The sequence below is a fragment of the Bombina bombina genome, chromosome 2 (assembly GCF_027579735.1).
Source record: "Bombina bombina isolate aBomBom1 chromosome 2, aBomBom1.pri, whole genome shotgun sequence".
Lineage (NCBI taxonomy): Eukaryota > Metazoa > Chordata > Amphibia > Anura > Bombinatoridae > Bombina > Bombina bombina.
The window spans coordinates 609717817-609739121 of NC_069500.1; positions in this window are offsets into that span (position 1 = coordinate 609717817).

Below are 21305 nucleotides of genomic sequence, written 5' to 3' on the forward strand. Positions count from 1 at the left end.
ACAGGTTTTTAAGATATTGTTCCCATGTATTCTGTAACTCAATAAAGTTATCTCTATTACCTGACGAGTAGGAACCATACTACTCTAATTCAATTAGGTCTGTGACCTTTTAACGCCACAACTTTATTGATGGAATCCCAGGGGACCTCCAATTTTGAGCCACCAAAACCTTTACACTATTTATCATAATTCTCACCAAGTGTGTTTGGGGAAGCCTAATTGATTTATTGAGCAGCCAAACCAAAGGGTCCATTGGGAGGACTGTTTGAAAGATACCCTCTATTTCTGCAATTATATTTCTCCACATGGTGTTCAACTGAGAGCACCACCACCACATGTGCCCCATACCACTACCCACATGTCCACATCTCCAACAGCAATTTCTGGTTTTAGGAAATAATTTATGTAGCCTTCTGGGAGTCAAGTACCAGCAATGTAGGATTTTACAGTTCAGTTCTCTAATAGAAACTGAGGAGGAACTGGATTTAGTGTTTTGAAAGATGTTGGTAGCTAAGTGGGGCGTGATAATTACCCCTAGCTCTACCTCCCAAGTCCCAACAGAGCATGGCATATTACCTGGCGGTGATTGTGCAATGATATTATATATGTGAGAGAGACTATGTCTTATTGGGGGGGTGGAGGAAAACAACTTTTCAATTAGGGTCAGTGATCGGGACATGTTCAAATAGTGTCTATGAGTTGTAACATAGTGGTGCACCCTCCTGTATGAGAACCAACTGGAAGCCCAGGGATAGTCTCTCTTCACCAACTGGTCTTGAGAGCACAACTGCTCATTAGAAGTAAGGTGCATAACTGAGACCTCCTCTATAGTGCTATCTGTCGTCCGACTTCTAGAGAGTGATAATAAAGATAATTCCCTGTTATGGATAAGTGAAGTCAGGGGACAAGGGCATGAAGATAAATAAGGGTTTAGTTTAGTAGTGTAATCCCAAATTTTGAGTGTTTCCCGTGTAAGTGGGTTACTGATCTGGCCGTAGGTAGTATGAAAGTTTTACTTCCAGCAGATAGAGGGGAGATGAACTCCCAAATTCAGACTCTCCTCTAAGGCGATCCATCTCTTATGGGCTCTATTAATTCTCCAGTCAAGTATTCTTTGGAGAAATATGGATCTACGATAATAATCAATGTCTGGAACGCCTAGCCCCATCTGAGAGGTAGAGCGAGACATAGTATGTTTATTAATCCTAGGGGTATGTTTATTCCAGATGAACAACCCAAATAGCCGCTGTATCTGAAGGATATAATTGTTATGCAGGGTAATGGACAGTGTATGCATGATGTAGAACAAGCTGGGGAAAGTGTTTATTTTAATGGTATTAACTCTGCCCAGCCAGGAAAGATTCTTTCTGGTCCACAATGAGAGGTCTCTAATCAGGGCAGTCTTAATTGGGGTATAGTTTAAAGAGAATAGTGTATCTTGATTGTCGGCAAGGTGTATTCCTAGGTATTTTAAGGATTTTTTGCACCATTTAAATGTACACCTATCAGAGATCAGGGCTTCTGTTTGGGAGTCTATGGCTACACCTAGCATCTCAGATTTATTTTTATTAAAATTTGACAGTCTGTTAAACAATTCTAATTTGCTCAGAAGGGGTGGGATAGTGTCAATAGGATCTGTTAAGGAAAAAAGAATGTCATCTGCAAATAATGATAACTTGTACACCTCTCCCCCAACGCAGAAACCCTGTATATTTTTATTCAGTCTGATTTTGGTCACCAGAGCTTCAATAAGGCAGGTAAACAGCAGGGGAGATAAGGGGCAGCCCTGTCTGGTTCCGTTTGATATTTGCAGGGAGCCAGATAAGGTTCCATTAAGAGTAATTTGAGCGCTAGGTTTGTTATATAGAGTGAAAATTCTATGGATAATCTTTTCACCTAACCCAAAAGTGCCTAGAATGGCTTTTAGAAAAGGCCATCCAACACGTTCGAAGGCCTTTTCTGCGTCTGTAGATAACCAAATTGAGGGGATGTTTTGGGACTTAGCATGCCACAACAGGTGCAAATTGCTTCGCGAAAGGAGACAAATCCCTCCTGGTACTGATTTATAATTTGGGGTAGTATTCTATTTATTTGGTTCACTAAGATTTTTGCATAAAATATTGGCCTATAATTTGGGATATATATATTGGATTTGTTTGGTTTTGGTATCAGGGTTATTTTTGCTTGTAGGGCCGTGGGAGGGAATTTACAGTCTTCTTCTATGGTTTGAAAGTAACATAGGAGGTAGGGTGTCAAAAGGTCTTTAAAAGTAGTATAGTAATCATTGCTAAAGCCATCAGGACCTGGAGACTTCCCCCCCTTTAGTAATTTAATTGCTCCTAGAATCTCTTCTTTTGTGAATGGTGCATCTAATATGTCTTTTTGTTCTGTTGTAATCTTGGGGAGGTTCAGTTGTGACAGATAGTTTTGTATGACGTAGTCTGTGGGAGGGGAACAAGTCCGGTTCAGATTGTATAGGGATTCATAGTACCGTCTAACGTTTTCTGCTATGTCCGCAGAGGTGTACCAGTCCTTACCCTTGTTGTCTCTGATGTGCATGATATATCTATTAAGTGTCTTTTTCCTTAGCTGTCTGGCTAATAATTTTCCTTGTTTATTGGCACCCTCATAAAATTTCTTTTTAAGATACAGAGCATTTATTTTGGCTTCAGTCCCTAGATAGCAATTAAGTTGTTGCCTTTTATGTTCGAGGCTGTCTAGTAGGGAGCGGTCCTTGGGGAATGCTTTATGGATCTCTTGGAGTTTATTTAAGTCAACCAGCAGGGAAGACAAGTAGATATGTTGTTGTTTTATTTTAGCTGTTTTTAAAGCTATCAATTTCCCTCGAAGGACACACTTGTGTGCGTTCCACAGGTGCTGTGGGTTAATGTTAGGGGTATCATTTAATTTAAAATAATCCTCTAATGCGTTAGTCATTTGGACACAAATTAAAGGGTCCTGCAAAAGTGTTTCGTCTAACCTCCAAGTGCGTTGCAGGGGTGTCTGCGTTGGGAAGCTAAGAGTGCAGCTAATCATGGCATGATCAGACCACGTAATAGGGTACATTTCTGAATGTGTGACCTGTGAAAGGCCGGTAGCATCAATCATTATATAGTCTATCCTAGAGTAGTGTTGGTGGGGGTAAGAGTAAAAGGTGTAGTCTTTATCGTGTGGGTGACTTAAACGCCATATATCATGGATTGCTAGGGTAGATAGATGTGATTTTATTAAGTGTAGGTTTTTACTGGGGACCCATTAATTTCCTATAGAGCCATCCATGGTTGGATCTTGTGCTACATTAAAGTCTCCACTGACAATCAAGCTATTTCTGGAAATTTCCAGTATTCTTTTGCAAATGTGGTGGAAAAAACTAGGGGAATCCGTACTGGGCTCATATATATATATATATACCACAGTAATGTGTTTATGGTGGAGGGTCCCTGAAAGAATCAAGTACCTATTTTCCCTGTATCTGATAACTGTATTAATCTTGAAGGGAACATTTTTATTAATCAGTATACATACTCCATTTTACTTAGTGGAGTTTGATGCGAAATATGCTGGGCCAATGCGAAATTTTAAGGTTATTCATATTTTGTATCTTTGTGGAATCTTAGCATATATGGTATTATGACTAGCTTGATGGAATTATGAACATATTTCTTGGCATACAGGGTTATAACATATAAGAATATATGAGACAATAAAAACACAAAAAAACATAACATTGACCATAAAATACAGTAAACATTTTTAACACATGGAGTATCTTTGGAACTATACACCTTAATTGGGGGGTAAATGGTGTTGTAGTATTGCTTTAGCTAGTTAAGTTTAAGCTACAAAGAGGGTGGTGTTGAGACTCGTGTAGAAAAGTGAGGCAAATATATAAAACCCGAGTCATAGCTAATCCAAGGGGCACGGCTATATTTGGTATTTTTACTGCAGCTTGACCAGAGGGTCAGAGCCGTCATTAACATATGTCTAGGAACCACCTAAAGTGATTTTAAATAATATAGCTTCCCCCTTTTGTTCCATATCAGCCTGATCTAGCATGTACATCCAAAAGAAAGAGAGCAGGGGACTGGATCAATATGCAAATTAAACAAAGCAGAAAAGTCCTAGTATTAGCAAACTCCTGGATCTTACCCAACATTCGAGACCAAATGTCCCTCAACCAAGGGCCACATCAAAATAAACATTGCTGGCCCTAGGTCAATCTATATTTAAGGGGTTAACATTCAGACCAAAGCGAGTTGACAGTCAGACCAAGTTCATGGAATTATTTAGGGCACTCTGGTGGAGGGGGATCCATCTTCCTTCTCTTGGATTGTGATTTAATCCATTGTGAGCGCTGCTCCCTAGGGGGATCTTGATTAATATCCTTTTGAAAAGTGGATGTGTTCAGAGCGTTATCCTCGGGGAGAGCAATGTTGATATTTAATTTCTTGGAGAGGTTATCCAGATCCTGGAAATTCTTATAGAGGATTTGGGAGCCGTTGTGAGAGACTATCAAGCTGAACAGAAATCCCCAGCGGTACCGAACATTATTTTCCTGGAGGGCTTTAGTGATAAATCTCACCTTCTTCCTTCTCTGTATAGTTTGCAGACAAAGATCTTGGTAGATTTGTAAGGAGTGGTCCCTAAATGTAATGTCGCACCTTGACTTCGCTACATGCCATAGGTCCTCTTTAGTAGTGTACCTTAGAAACTTCGAAATCACATCCCTTGGTGGGGCTGCAGGTTTTGAAGGTGGTCTAAGTGCCCTGTGGATTCGCTCAATATCTTCATTTTGTAGTGGAGGTGATATGGGAAGCAGAAAAGTAAACAAATCCCTTAGATACATTTTTAGCTGATCCTGCTGGACCTCCTCTGGTATGCCTCTTATCCTAAGGTTATTTAGCCTCCCACAGTTATCCAAGTCCTCAAGTTTTTCCTGTAGAGACTGTACAATAGAGTCCTGTATCGATATCTGAATCGAGTTTGAACTAACCAAGCTATTGAGAGCTTCTTGACCCTCCTCGAGATATTCAATCATGGAGCCCATATCATTCAGGTCCCTCTTAAGGTCTCTCATTTCCTCCTTTATAAAGGACTTTAAAGATTCAAGGTCAGATTTGGAGGGGAGATCTACAAGTTGTGATTGTAGCATCTGTAATGTGTTATGGTGCGGAGATGGAGATTCCATTTGAGTTTCGGGTACCAGCTTATCTCTAGGGTGAGACAGTTCAGGGGATATTGACTCAGAAGTATGAAAAAATGCAGATAATGATGGTGTAGTTACTGCAGGTTTGGCTGACTTGTCAACCTTTGGGCCCTTGCGTTGAGACATATCTTTGTACTCCTGGGTGCATACAAAAATGTTTTCAGGCCTTATTGAGCTTTATTAAGGTGTGTTTTTAAGTATCTTACAGGCCACAGTTTTACGTAATGTTTCTTGGAACCAGCCTATTTAGCACTAGAGCTTTGGTTTAGAAAAATGACAAAGTTATGATATGCGGTAGATTACCAAGGGAGCCAAATATTCCCCTCTCTTGATTTCAGCAAATGGGTATTGCTTATAAATTACACACACCAGCGGAGTGCTAGGGTCGTAGGCAGTTTAGTGTCCAGCGTTAATTAGGCCAAGCTGAGTTTTCAGCCCAAGGATCTAGGGATTATGTTAAACTAAGTTCGGTAATTGTGAACCCTTCTCCTTTATGTGTTCCTCTATCTGCCCATAGCGTAATGAGAGCGCAGGGATGTCAGTGGTCTGAGGGTCTAATGGCCCAGGGAGGTCGGGTACTATATCTGTGGGCTCCGTTCCCTCCAATGTCAGTAATTAGTGGAGTACCTTCAAGTTTCCAACCTCTCACCAGCGTAGAGCGGCCCCTTATGTCTCATCCGATGCTGCCGACCTCCGGTGTTTAAAAGGGCTCGCCTCTATAACAGGCCACAGAGGAGCGTGGCATAACTCACAAATCAGTCTCTCTGTCTCTAAACCCCTGCCTGATGCAGTGAGAGCGGGTGGGTGAAGACTTCTATAGGGCTGATGGAAGATGCCTCTAGATGGTAAGTGGGGAGTTCAGTCAATCTTCACGGTTAGTATCTCCGCACTTGTTAGGCACCTCTTAGCGATTTCAATCCAAAATGGCGCCCGAGATCTCGACAGGCTGAGAAAGGGCTCAAGGACAGAGAGCTCTCCGGATATCTTTAATTGGTCAAACCCGACTCTGCATCTTGTCCTGGGAATTGGCAGGAGAATTTGATCAAATCAGAGCTTCCACCTACTCCTTATATACGGCTAGATTTAGAGTTCTGCGGCCAAAGGGGTGCGTTAGCTACACGTGCTTTTTTCCCCCCGCACCTTTTAAATACAGCTGGTATTTAGAGTTCACAGAATGGCTGTGTTTTCAGTGCGTTAGGCTCCAAAAAGGGAGCGTAGAGCATAATTTAACGCCAATGCAACTCTCGATACCAGCGGTGCTTACGGACGCGGCCAGCTTCAAAAACGTGCTTGTGCACGATTCCCCCATAGAAAACAATGGGGCAGTTTTAGCTGAAAAAAAACCTAACACCTGCAAAAAAGCAGCGTTCAGCTCCTAACGCAGTCCCATGTTTACTATGGGGAAACACTTCCTATGTCTGCACCTAACACCCTAACATGTACCCTGAGTCTAAACACCCCTAACCTTACGCTTATTAACCCCTAATCTGCCGTCCCCGCTATCGCTGACCCCTGCATATTTTTTTAACCCCTAATCTGCCGCTCCGTATACCGCCGCAACCTACATTATACCTATGTACCCCTAATCTGCTGCCCCTAACACCGCCGACCCCTATATTATATTTATTAACCCCTAATCTGCCCCCCACAACGTCGCCGCCAGCTACCTACAATAATTAACCCCTAATCTGCCGATCGGATCTCGCCGCTAGTCTAATAAATGGATTAACCCCTAAAGCTAAGTCTAACCCTAACACTAACACCCCCCTAAGTTAAATATAACGAAATAAATTAACTCTTATTATATAAATTACTCCTGTTTAAAGCTAAATACTTACCTGTAAAATAAACCCTAATATAGCTACAATATAAATTATAATTATATTGTAGCTATTTTAGGATTAATATTTATTTTACAGGCAACTTTGTAATTATTTTAAACAGGTACAATAGCTATTAAATAGTTAATAACTATTTAATAGCTAAAATAGTTAAAATAATTACAAAATTACCTGTAAAATAAATCCTAACCTAAGTTACAATTAAACCTAACACTACACTATCAATAAATAAATTAAATAAAATACCTACAATTATCTACAATTAAACCTAACACTACACTATCAATAAATTAATTAAATACAATACCTACAAATAACTACAATTAAATAAACTAACTAAAGTACAAAAAATAAAAAAGAACTAAGTTACAAAAAATAAAAAAATATTTACAAACATTAGAAAAATATTACAACAATTTTAAACTAATTACACCTACTCTAAGCCCCCTAATAAAATAACAAAGACCCCCAAAATAAAAAAATGCCCTACCCTATTCTAAATTAAAAAAGTTCAAAGCTGTTTTACCTTACCAGCCCTGAAAAGGGCCATTTGCGGGGCATGCCCCAAAGAATTCAGCTCTTTTGCCTGTAAAAAAAAACATACAATACCCCCCCAACATTACAACCCACCACCCACATACCCCTAATCTAACCCAAACCCCCCCTTAAATAAACCTAACACTAAGCCCCTGAAGATCTTCCTACCTTATCTTCACCATGCCAGGTTCACCGATCCGTCCTCGGAAGTCTTGATCCAAGCCTCCAAAGTGTTGATCCAAGCCCAAGCGGGGGCTGAAGAGTGACGTCCATCCTCCGGCTGAAGTCTTGATCCAAGCGGGCAGAAGAGGACATCCGGACCGGCAAACATCTTCTTCCAAGCCGCATCTTCTATGTTCTTCAATCCGATGACGACCGGCTGATCTTCAAGACCTCCAGCGCGGATCCATCCATCTTCACCGACGACTTCCAGATGAATGACGGTTCCTTTAAGGGACGTCATCCAAGATGGTGTCCCTCGAATTCCGATTGGCTGATAGGATTCTATCAGCCAATCGGAATTAAGGTAGGAAAATTCTGATTGGCTGATGGAATCAGCCAATCAGATTCAAGTTCAATCCGATTGGCTGATCCGATCAGCCAATCAGATTGAGCTCGCATTCTATTGGCTGTTCCGATCAGCTAATAGAATGCGAGCTCAATCCGATTGGCTGATCCATCTTCACCAACGACTTCCCGACGAATGATGGTTCCTTTAAGGGACGTCATCCAAGATGGCGTCCCTCGAATTCCGATTGGCTGATAGGATTAAGGTAGGAAAATTCTGATTGGCTGATTCATCAGCCAATCAGAATTTTCCTACCTTAATTCTGATTGGCTGATAGAATCCTATCAGCCAATCGGAATTCGAGGGACGCCATCTTGGATGACGTCCCTTAAAGGAACCGTCATTCGTCGGGAAGTCGTTGGTGAAGATGGATGGATCCGCGCTGGAGATCTTGAAGATCAGCCGGTCATCATCAGATTGAAGAACATAGAAGATGCGGCTTGGAAGAAGATGTTTGCCGGTCTGGATGTCCTCTTCTGCCCGCTTGGATCAAGACTTCAGCCGGAGGATGGACGTCACTCTTCAGCCCCCGCTTGGGCTTGGATCAACACTTCGGAGGCTTGGATCAAGACTTCCGAGGATGGATCGGTGAACCTGGCATGGTGAAGATAAGGTAGGAAGATCTTCAGGGGCTTAGTGTTAGGTTTATTTAAGGGGGGTTTGGGTTAGATAAGGGGATAGAAATATGAACCTATTTGACACTATAAGAGATCTTAATAAATTTGTAAGGAAGATAACCCTGAAGAGACACTTTTTTAATGAGGAACCACAATCTATTGAAGGAAATCCTACTAACACTAGTTCTAATGACATGTCCAATAGTGAAGTTATTACTAAAAATCTAGAAACCTTGTCATTTGAAGAATTATGTGATACTAATAGCTTGAGATTACTAGACAGTGAAAGTTTAAGATATAATCAGAGTAACCTAAGTATACCTAGCTCACAATGTAAGATAGGCCACACTAGTCACTTTTACCCAGTTCATGCGAGAGGGGACCTTATAGAAGTATTCCATACAGTAGTAGAAGAGGAATTAACACAACTCTATAATACTAAAGTCAATTGTGAAAACAAAAAGAAAAAAAGTTGGGATAACTTGTCATATAGTGAAAGAGCAGCACTTAAACAAATTAAAGATAATAAAAATGTGGTGATATCAAAATCCGACAAAGGGGGCACTATTGTGGTGCAGGATAGAGTAGCTTATGTCCAAGAAGCTGAAAGACAGTTGTCTGACAGGGAAACATATCGTAAACTTACATTTAACCCCACTGAGAAGTTTAATAGGGAACTAAGAATGCTCTTAGATGAAGGTATCCACCTGAATTATCTTACACAAACACAGGCTGAGTGTTTTATTAATGAAAGTCCAACAATATCAGTTTTCAAACATCTACCGAAGATCCATAAGTCCAGGCTTAATCCGCCTGGAAGGCCTATTATTTCTACTATAGGTACTATAGGAGAAAATTTAGGTAAATGGGTTGAGGATTTCTTACAACCAGTTGTTAAAAATTTGCCAGGATATTTGAGAGATACCAAACATTTACTTAGAAAATTGGAACATCTAGATTGGTCAGATAACCTTACTTTTTTAACTGTAGATGTGGTATCTCTATACTCCTGTATACCTCATAGAGAGGGTCTTGTGGCCCTCAGGGAAATGTTACATATTCATACTAACTTTGAAACTGGTTTTATAGATTATATTGTTGACATTGTGAGGTTCCTTTTGAGCCACAATTACTTTCTATTTGAGGGGACTTATTATGTCCAAAACCAGGGCACAGCGATGGGGGCGAAATTCGCCCCCTCGTATGCTAACCTCTATCTGGGTTATTTTGAACTTAATAAATTGTTTACTAGTAATAATCCTTTTCTATCTAGGATTTGTTTCTATACCAGATTTATAGACGATCTTTTGATCGTCTGGAAAAAGGATGCAACCAGCATAGAACAATTCATACAATACCTGAATGATAATAATAACAATTTACAATTTACACACTATAACTCTGATGAAAGTGTAGATTATTTAGATCTAACACTAGTAGGAGATAGCAAGATAGGCTGCATAAATACTAGGACTTTTAGGAAAAAAACTTCTGGTAATACCATTTTGAGGGCTGACTCAGGTCACCCCTACTGTGTAAAGAAAGGAGTTCCTAAGGGGCAATTTATGCGCCTTAGGCGTAACTGTAGTGATAAGGAGACTTATTTGGATCCAGCTAATAATTTAGTTGATAGATTGAGTGATAGAGGGTACAACAAGAAGGATTTAATTAAAACTATGAAGGCAGTTAATGAGATGGATAGACAGGCTTTGTTAAAGGATAAACCAAGGAGAACAAATGGAGACATAGATAGGTTGACTTTTTCAACAAAGTATAGTAGACAGTATCAGGATATATGTAGAATTGTACAAAGATTTACTCCATTGTTGAAAAACGATCCTAAATTAAGAGCAACTATAGAAAAAGGTGTTAGGTGTGTCTCTAGAAGATCTGAAACTATAGAGAATAGTCTGAAACGGAACTTTGCTGATAAAGCTAAAACAGAAAATAAAATGTGGTTAGGAAAATGTAATGGTAGTTTCAAGTGTGGAGAAGTACCTTGTAAATCTTGCAGCTATATGAAAAAAAGTAATACCTTCACTTCAACTGTCACTGGTAATACATATAAGGTCAACCATCATATAGATTGTAATTCAAGATTTGTAATATATTTGATCACATGCAAATTGTGTAAAAGTCAATATACAGGAAGAACTACAAGAATGCTCAAGGATAGAGTGAGGGAGCACTTGTTGTCCTTGGAAAATGATATTCCAAAAACACCTGTATCTAAGCACTTTGCATTACACAGAAGAAATGATAATTATAATAAACAAGAATTGGAATATATCAATACACTTTTCTCCTTTCAAGGTATTGATTTAATACCAAAGCAAAATGTTGGGGGCAATAGAGTTCAAGCCCTAAATAGGAGTGAAGTCTATTGGATATATACATTGAAAACCGGAAGTCCTTTGGGTATAAACATGATTTCGGATGTAAAATTATATATAGGTAATTAAGATGAAATTCGAATTAATGTTTAGAATAATTATTATTATTTTTTAAGATTGAATAACACTGTGGGTCCTGTCACAATATATTATTTGGAAATTGGAACAGATCAATTCTCATTTTTTGTATTATACTATTCAAATATTTACTATATTGTCATCACTATGAATTGAGGTAATGTCTTGTATATTAATTGTAATTAATTTTCAAACCAGTAAATTTAATTATAGGCTAGCCATGAGCTGTAAGAATAACAATTGTATACATGGAGCGTTATATATATTTATATTATATGAGGCTAGGAGTTCCTCTTTATGTGAAATTATGTGTTAACTTTAGTGTGCTCAAGTTGCAACATTGTATTGAATATTTTATATTATTTTACTTTGTAACAATGTGTTTGTATAACCCCCTTGAATGAAAGGCTTTAGAGGAAGTATTGTACCTTTAAATTTGGATGCGAGGGTTTAGCCTTTTTAAGGGAGGTTCACAGCAGCTGTCAATATCCCTGACAAAGTGCTGTTTAGCGGCAGGAAACACGTCGGATGTGGCTGTGAGGTGTGTATGGAGTGGTGTTCACCTGTTTGTTTATTTGAATAAATCTACTGCAATGATTTAATGCTCTGTCTCTCACAAGACTTTTATTTCTACATATGGTGGATATTAGATAAGGGGTATGTGGGTGGTGGGTTGTAATGTTGGGGGGGGTATTGTATGTTTTTTTTTACAGGCAAAAGAGCTGAATTCTTTGGGGCATGCCCCGCAAATGGCCCTTTTCAGGGCTGGTAAGGTAAAAGAGCTTTGAACTTTTTTAATGTAGAATAGGGTAGGGCATTTTTTTTATTTTGGGGGTCTTTGTTATTTTATTAGGGGGCTTAGAGTAGGTGTAATTAGTTTAAAATTGTTGTAATATTTTTCTAATGTTTGTAAATATTTTTTTATTTTTTGTAACTTAGTTCTTTTTTATTTTTTGTACTTTAGTTAGTTTATTTAATTGTAGTTATTTGTAGAAATTGTATTTAATTTATTTATTGATAGTGTAGTGTAAGGTTTAATTGTAGATAATTGTAGGTATTTTATTTAATTTATTTATTGATAGTGTAGGTTTAATTGTAACTTAGGTTAGGATTTATTTTACAGGTAATTTTGTTATTATTTTAACTATTTTAGCTATTGTACCTGGTTAAAATAATTACAAAGTTGCCTGTAAAATAAATATTATTCCTAAAATAGCTACAATATAATTTTAATTTATATTGTAGCTATATTAGGATTTATTTTACAGGTAAGTATTTAGCTTTAAATAGGAATAATTTATTTAATAAGAGTTAATTTATTTCGTTAGATAAAAATTATATTTAATTTAGGGGGGTGTTAGGGTTAGGGTTAGAATTAGCTTTAGGGGTTAAAAATGTTATTATAGTAGCGGTGAGCTCCGGTCGGCAGATTAGGGGTTAATGCTTGAAGTTAGGTGTCGGCGATGTTAGGGAGGGCAGATTAGGGGTTAATACTATTTATTATAGGGTTATTGAGGCGGGAGTGAGGCGGATTAGGGGTTAATAACTTTATTATAGTAGCGGTGCGGTCCGCTCGGCAGATTAGGGGTTAATAAGTGTAGGTAGGTGGCGGCGACGTTGGGGGGGGGCAGATTAGGGGTTAATAAATATAATATAGGTGTCGGCGATATTAGGGGCAGCAGATTAGGGGTACATAGGGATAACTTAGCTGGCGGCGGTGTACGGAGCTGCAGATTAGGGGTTAAAAAATTTAATAGAGTGGCGGCGATGTTGGGGGACCTCGGTTTAGGGGTACATAGGTAGTTTATGGGTGTTAGTGTACTTTAGAGCACAGTAGTTAAGAGCTTTATAAACCGGCGTTAGCCCAGAAAGCTCTTAACTCCTGGTTTTTTTCTGCGGCTGGAGTTTTGTCGTTAGATTTCTAACGCTCACTTCAGCCACGACTCTAAATACCGGCGTTAGAAAGATACCATTGAAAAGATAGGATACGCAAATGGCGTAGGGGGATCTGCGGTATGGAAAAGTCGTGGCTGGAAAGTGAGCGTTAGACCCTTTCCTGACTGACTCCAAATACCAGAGGGCGGTAAAAAAGAGCGTTAGGAGCCTCTAACGCTGGTTTTGACGGCTACCGCCCAACTCTAAATCTAGCCGATAGTAAATATAGTTCAGAGTGTTCCAGCACCTGGGTAATCCATAGTATAGGGCAGCAAATATGCAGGTGTGCAAGCAATCCCAGACTAGCACCTTAGCCTTCAAATAATTGCAAAGCCAAATAAATGGGGATAGCAGCACTACCATTAGTAAAATAAAAATACTTTATTTAGGCCATCATAGCACACTGACGACAACGTTTCGGATTAACATCCTTAGTCATGTCTATTGACATGACTAAGGATGTTAATCCGAAACGTTGTCATCAGTGTGCTATGATGGCCTAAATAAAGTTTTTTATTTTACTAATGGTGGTGCTGCTATCCCCTTATATAGTAAATGAGCTACGACAGCTACGGAGCATAACTAGAACACGGCCATGTCCCAGCACGGCGTAGCTCCGCCCCCCCTCTTATTTTCTTATTTTATATTATTTTTTTATCTGTAGTTCCCCTCTATAGAATATATTTAACACTTTAATTATAAAATCATTTTAATAAGTACATACCAACATAAGCCAAAGATAGATTCATAAAACCAATTCATTTAAATTCAGCAATTGCTATCCTTGCTTGAATTTTGAATGTAAATGTATAAAAAATTTTTAACGTATTACCTATTTTGAAATCAGTGACACCTTAAAATGATTGGCTGGTTTACCCTATTTAAGGCCTAAGTGGATGAGAGGAAATTATCTCTGATGAAGCGCATGTGAGCATGCACGAAACACGTCAGATACTAGAGATCACCTTCCTGTACCCTACAGTTCGGATCCAATAAACAAAGGATTTTTAAACTATGGGGCTCAGCGTTTTTCTTTTCCTCTCAACTTGTTGAAAAAAAGCTAATGCAACCTTTTTTTTTTACAGCTGTGCATTGGAAAGTGTCTTGAAACAGTATGCTGAAGCTGTACAGATTTTGTATACTCTCGTACATTCCTTTTAAACAATATGTTAAGCATGTATTTTTAATATGCATATCATATATCAGTTCTGCATTGAAAAAGAACTGTATGCCAAAGAAATATTTTAAAATAATTTATCATTGTTAATTTTATTATAACATAGTGGCATTCATGTTACTAGTCTTCTTTGCTGTGGCCAGTTAAGGACAGGAGTAAATATACTTCCACTGTTACCTAAGCAATCAATTCATAGAATGGTGCAATGTCAGAAATAATTTTCATTATACATAAACATGACGGAGGTGCTCCAGCTTTTCTGGAGAGAGTTACACAATCACAATTTGCAAATTCATTTTACAGCAAACACAGGCAAAATAAATAAAGGATGCATAAATCATATATGTTGCAATGCTCTTTTATTTTCCTTAAATGGACATGAAACCCAAAAATGTATTTCATGATTCATATATGGCATAGAATTTTAAAAAAGTTTTCCAATTTACTTCTTTTATCTATTTTGCTCTGTTCTCTTGGTATATTTTGTTGAAAACATACCTAGGTAGGCTCAGGAGCTGGGAGCTAGCTGCTGATTGGTGGTTGCACATATTTACCTGTTATCATTGGCTTACTGATGTGTTCAGCTAGCTCTCAGTAGTGCATTGCTGCTCCTTCAAAAAAGGATACCAAGAGAATGAAGCAAATTGATAATAGAAGTACATTTATTGTGTTTTGTGACCAGAGCTATGAAGTTGCGTTAACCATTCTAGCGTAATTTGTGATTGCACTCATGCGATCACGTTCACTTTCAAACCCTTGCGATATACCCCTTATTGCTAGAGTGCAAACGATTGAGCTCCACTTGTAATCTATCCCTTTATGTAGAGTTACATTTTAAGATTAAAGTTCTTTTAATTCTCCTCGTTCATCAGATAACAACTCAAACAACAACCAGTCCAAAATAAGGCCAACACATTAAATTGAAGATAAAAATCTCAATCTTCCCATGTACATTGCTTTGTCCAATAGAAAAAACATCCTAGAACTATGGTAGCAATAGTTTATTAGCCTGAGAAAGTGAGCTTGGACAAAAACAATGCAAGAAAAGAAAAATATCAATAAATGTATCATCTTTTCCATATTATCATCAGAATCTCTATTTACAGAAAACAATGAAGTCTAGTCGATGTCGACTCAATCCCATGGCATTTAAAACTAATATTTTCACACCCAAGCTCATATCATTTTTTGGTAATTTAACACATTTTGGATATTACAGATATTATTGTGTTGTTCTATATGAAATCAATAAAAGGTGCTGTTATTAAAATTAATAGATATAGCCTGATTAAAAATTAACTGAAATTGATTCACACAGCCTGTACATCAAAATCTTAAAGGGACACTCAATCTAAATTAAACTCTCATTATTCAGATAGAGCATGCCATTTTAAACAACTTTCCAATGTACTTCCATTAACTAAATGTGCACAGTCTTTTTATATTTAAACTTTTTGAGTCACCAGCTCCTATTGAGCATGTGCAAGAATAAGTGTGTATGCATTTGTGAATGACTGATGGCTGTCACATGGTACATATATGCATTTGTGATTGGCTGATGGCTGTCACATGGTACAAGGGGAGTGGAAAAAGACATATCTTTTAATATTGTCAGAAAAAAAATCTACTACTTATTTGTAGTTCAGACTAAGTGCTATTGCATTGTCTTGTTATCTTGCATTTGTTGATTATTCAAATCTACTGTGTTGACTGGTCCTTTAAAGTATCTAAAACCTTTCCCTAATATATCTGCACAAATATCCACACAAATATCTTAATAAGTTCTAGTTCCATATTTGGAATTAAACTAACAGAAGTTCAAAAACGGTTTCAAAATATTCATAAAACATAATTTGGAAAATCTGATTTTCCCTCTCTTTTCAGAGCTTTTATTTACCCACTTAGATTTATTCGATGCACAGCATTAAAAGAAACATTAAACACAGCATTTTTAAAAGAATAGAAAATACCACATGTAAATGATATATGATGTGATCCATATTTACTTTTTTTTTATTCCCTGTTGTCGGCTTAACTGGCCGCCACTGGTTGGGGTTATATTTTCAGCTTTTCAGCTGTAGACAGTTTAGCCAATTAAGGGCCAGATTACAAGTGGCACGCTATTTAGCGCTTTTGTTACAGCATTGACACCGCAAGAAGCGCTCAGCCTGGGAACAAACATCAGCACAATAGCTTGTTCTATGGCTAGTTATCACCCTAGGAGCAGCCTCTTTTTGCTCAACATGTGCCTTTAACAGAGGAGACCTTTCCTATAGTATATCTGGTCCTGACTAAACAGTACAGTCTAGTCCTGAAATACCAGGCAATCCCTCTCTGAATGAAACAGAAAGGGAGGTGGATTCATGGAATAAACTTCCAATTTAGATGTTAAACACAAAGACTGTAAAGTAATTAAAAAATGCCTGGGACATGCATAAGGCTATCCTAAGAAAAAAGTAACATGTAATATGGGTAGACTTGATGGGTCTTTTTGGTTCAAATTGTCAAATTCTATGATTCTATGAACCGGCAAATCCCCAGATGAATGACTCTGCCTAATGTGGGCCTCGTCAGTGAGGTGCAGCCATATATCCCTTTAGGCACACTGAGCAACGGGTCCACGTCTGGCTTTCCGCATCACCCTTAGGGAGACTTCCCTCAGGGTCATAATTTGCATATACAAAAAGAGAGAAGCGCTCAACCTGGGAACGAACAATATCACAATAGCTTGTTCTATGTGTTGTATTAATAAATTACCGCCATAAGAGCAGTCTTTTATTGCTTATCATGTGCTGAAACTTACGTCTGGGGTTTTGCCATTTCTCTCATTCAGAGAGGAATTGTCTGGTATTTCGGGACTAGACTGTACTGTTTAGTCTGGATCAGATTGATATACTACATGAAAGGTCTTCTCTGTTTAAGGCACATGTTAAGCAAAAAGGGTAGTAATCACACTTTAAATATTTGTTCTTGCATCTGTGGTTTATCTATCTATTTATCTATCTATCTATCTATCTATCTATCTATCTGTCTGTCTGTCTGTCTGTCTGTCTCAGTCTATCTATCTATCTATCTATCTATCTATCTATCTATCTATCTATCTATCTATCTAATCTATCTATTTATCTACCTATATATCATTTATCTATCAATTATCTATCCAACTATCTATCATCTAACTACCATCTATCTATCTATCTATCTATCTATCTATCTATCTATCTATCTATCTATCTATATCTATATCTATCTCTATCTATCATCTGTCTGTCTATCTATCTATCTATCTATCTATCTATCTATCTATCATCTATCTATCTATCTATCTATCTATCTATCTATCTATCTATCTATCTATCTATCTGTCTGTCTATCTATCTATCTATCTATCTATCTATCTATCTATCTATCTATCTATCTATCTATCATCTTATCTATCTATCATCTCTATCTGTCTGTCTATCAATATATCATCTATCTATCTAAATATCTATCTAAATATCTATCTATTTATCAATAAAGTATTTGCAGGTTACTGTTCATTTTACCCATCTAAATATTGAAGTCAGAGAAATTAACTGGAATTTGTTAGTCTGTGCAGAGAGAGATCCCAAGGAAGAGCTTGCCATGTAAGTTTTATGAGTGAAAAAGCATAATTTTGATGATTAAGTATCTATACAAATGACCCTTGTAAAATATCAGGATCAAGTTCCAAGCACATGATGTAACCAAGACTTTGAAATGTCTCATTCCTTAAAACTGACCAGAAATCACTTGCAAACTAACAAACAATAGCCACATGCCCAGGACATATTTTTTTCTCTTTCTTTTTTATTTATCATTATTTTTTGCAGAACTAAAAAAAAAAAAGGGGGAGATCTTGTGAGCTGACTCTGCAATTGAAAACACGTGTCTGCCCAAGCGTATTGTAAAATGAAAACATACAGGCATTTTGGGAGATCTTTGCAGGTTTGTGCATAAAGTTAAAAAGAAGTGAGAATATAAAAATATAAAAATGAGTACATCCCATATTTTTCAACATTTATATTCCTGAAAACAAATAAATTCAACAATAAACACATAAAGCCAAGATCATAAATTGTTCAGAATTTAAAAGATGTATCAAATGCAATATCAAGTTCAAAACCTTAGCAGACTGTTTGGATTGAAAAAAAAACAATGTAGCTCTTCTCGTTAGAATCAGCACCATGATGACATTGTGTTTGTGCATGCAGTTCACAAGTTGTTCACCGTCCTTACACAACTCATATTTTGCAAATATTCTAGATGTACCTTCTGTGTTTATGATAAATACTCAATATAAAAACAACTACAAAAAAAGTCTTACAGCTTTGACATGGAGAGTAGGATAAGGTTTCTTTTTATTTGTTTTTGTCAAATGTCCTTGATCATTTGCATAGCTTTCTGAAGCTTGTTACGTTACATGTTTAATAGTGGTGCTATACACAACACAGCTGTATTTCATTGGTAGACAATTTAGGCCATGAATGTAATAATAACTAAACTGGACCTGGTGACTCATGAGCTAAACAGGGTGTATGCTAACAACAAAAATCACTATAGCAGATGGAATTATTTTTCCCTATACATAAAGGCAAAGGCAAACCAGTAACTTCCCTATTCAGTTGCTGGTGAATGTAAGGCCAATTTCTCTTAATTTCCGTACTAACTGACAAATGTAAATATGTTAAGTACTTATTTTTTATTTTCAGCTTATCTTCTATTTCCTTCTAGTTGTTGATTTAGTTAGCCATATCAATATAATGCAACTTTCTGTCGTCAGACTTATTGTATTGTTTATTTAGTTATTGTTATTATTTATAATACACCAACAAATTCCACAGTGCAATAAATAAAGACTAGAGAGGCAAGACACACTGGTAAAGAAAGAATAGAGGCCCCCACTCTTTAGAGAATCTATAACCTATGGGTGCAACAACTAATCGGTAAGATTGGTCTTCAATTAGGTGGTTAGTTGAACGCCACCAGCTGCTTCACTCCGATATACTCCTGCACATGGTATATTTTTATTTTTCAATCCAATTAATATGATAATAATCAGCTAATTAATTGGATAGAAAAAAAATAATAAATATAATTTTTTTTGCACAATACCATGTGCAGGAGTTCATTGGAGTGAAGCAGCTGGTGCCGTGCAACTGACCAACTAATCGTAGACCACTTAATCGATATTTAGATTCATTGACAACTATTTTTATGATCAATCTTACCAATTAGTTGGTTCCCTGATGGGAACTGCAAGGTGACAATAATAAGCACTTAAAGGCCTACGTCACAAGCAGAGCAAAGAATTTAGCTAGGGGAATATATAAAGAGGAGGTGCAGAATTGTGGGGGGCTTTGTAGGTGAGGGGTGAATTTGATCCTGGAGGGTAGAGTAAGCCAGAGTAAGGCTTGCATAGAGGAGTGTCATTTTACCCAACAATTTACTAATACTAAACTTAACTTTAACAAATATGTAATGAAATGGCGGCAAATCTCAGAAGCCATTTAGTTAATGCACAGGGGGCAATCTTGCTTAGAAAGCATCTCATGTTTATACCTTCTCATTAGCCAATTCTGAACCTTGCCCAATATGTCAACATTTACCTGAAAGATTACCATTACATATTCTTTTTATAAAATTAAAAACATTTAAGCAGACATATAGAAAAATATATAGATCAACCTGATCACTTATATAGAAGATGTGTGTATTTTTTATGCAGGTTTTCTGCTTAACCTTCGCAAAAACTCAAGACAATGTAAGGAAGATAAAGTGAAGTATAAATCAGTCCATTGCACCTGAATAATTATTCCTTGGGTACACATAAAGAAATGCCGTAAGGAATATGTTCTTTATTCAGAGATGATGACTTCAAAACACAGTTGGTAAATATACGGAAATGCTACTTAGCCACTTTAACAATGTCATTTGATATATCACTTCAATTTATTCATTTCATTGTGTGAACTAGCAGGATATTTTATGAAAGGTCTCACTTATCTTCTGCTCTTACTATTTTTTTCTCTAAATCTTGTTGTTTAAAGGAATGGTAAAGTATTTTTTAATTTTTTGTTAATGCATAGTATATTTCCACAATAAAACACTGCTTTTGCAAAACAACGGCATTTAAAAACTTGACTTCTGTTAGCTAAATTTGCATTGGTTTATACTCCATGGGCAACGCTTCTTTAGTATTGTACCTTATCTCCTGTGTCAAGTTAGGGACAATTAACTGTTAGTTACTATGTAGAATGTAATGGTCCGAGTTTAGATTTAAAGGGACAGTCAACACCAAAACTGTTATAGTTTAAAAAGATAGATAACACTTTTACTACCCATTCCCCAGCTTTGCACAACCAACATTGTTATATTCATATACTTCACAACATTTAAACCTCTAAATGTCTGCCTGTTTCTAAGCCACGAAAGGCAGCCTCTTAATCACATGCTTTTGTATTTGCTTTTCCCAACAAGAGACTGCTAGTTTATGTGGGCCACATAGATAACATTGTGCTCATGCCGTGGAGTTATTTATGACTAATCGGATTAAATTCAAGTCAATAGATAATAAATAGCCATGTGATCAGGGTCTCTCAAAAGAGGCTTAGATGCAAGGTAATCACAGATGTAAAAAGTATATTAATATAACCATATTGGCTGTGCAAAACTGGGGAATGTGTAACAAAGGGATAATCTATCTTTTTAAACAATACAATTTTTGGAGTAGACTGTCCCTTTAACTTGCAGCAAAAGCAGTCAAAATCAATGAAAGTATATTACATTTATTTAACCGTGTAGGGTACATTTAAAGTATTGTAATAATGGAGTAGATTATAGCTTTATTCCCAGCACAGCATGCACATTTTTCACATCACAAAAAACTAATGACCAAAATATCATTCTGTAAATAGAATTAATAAAAATGT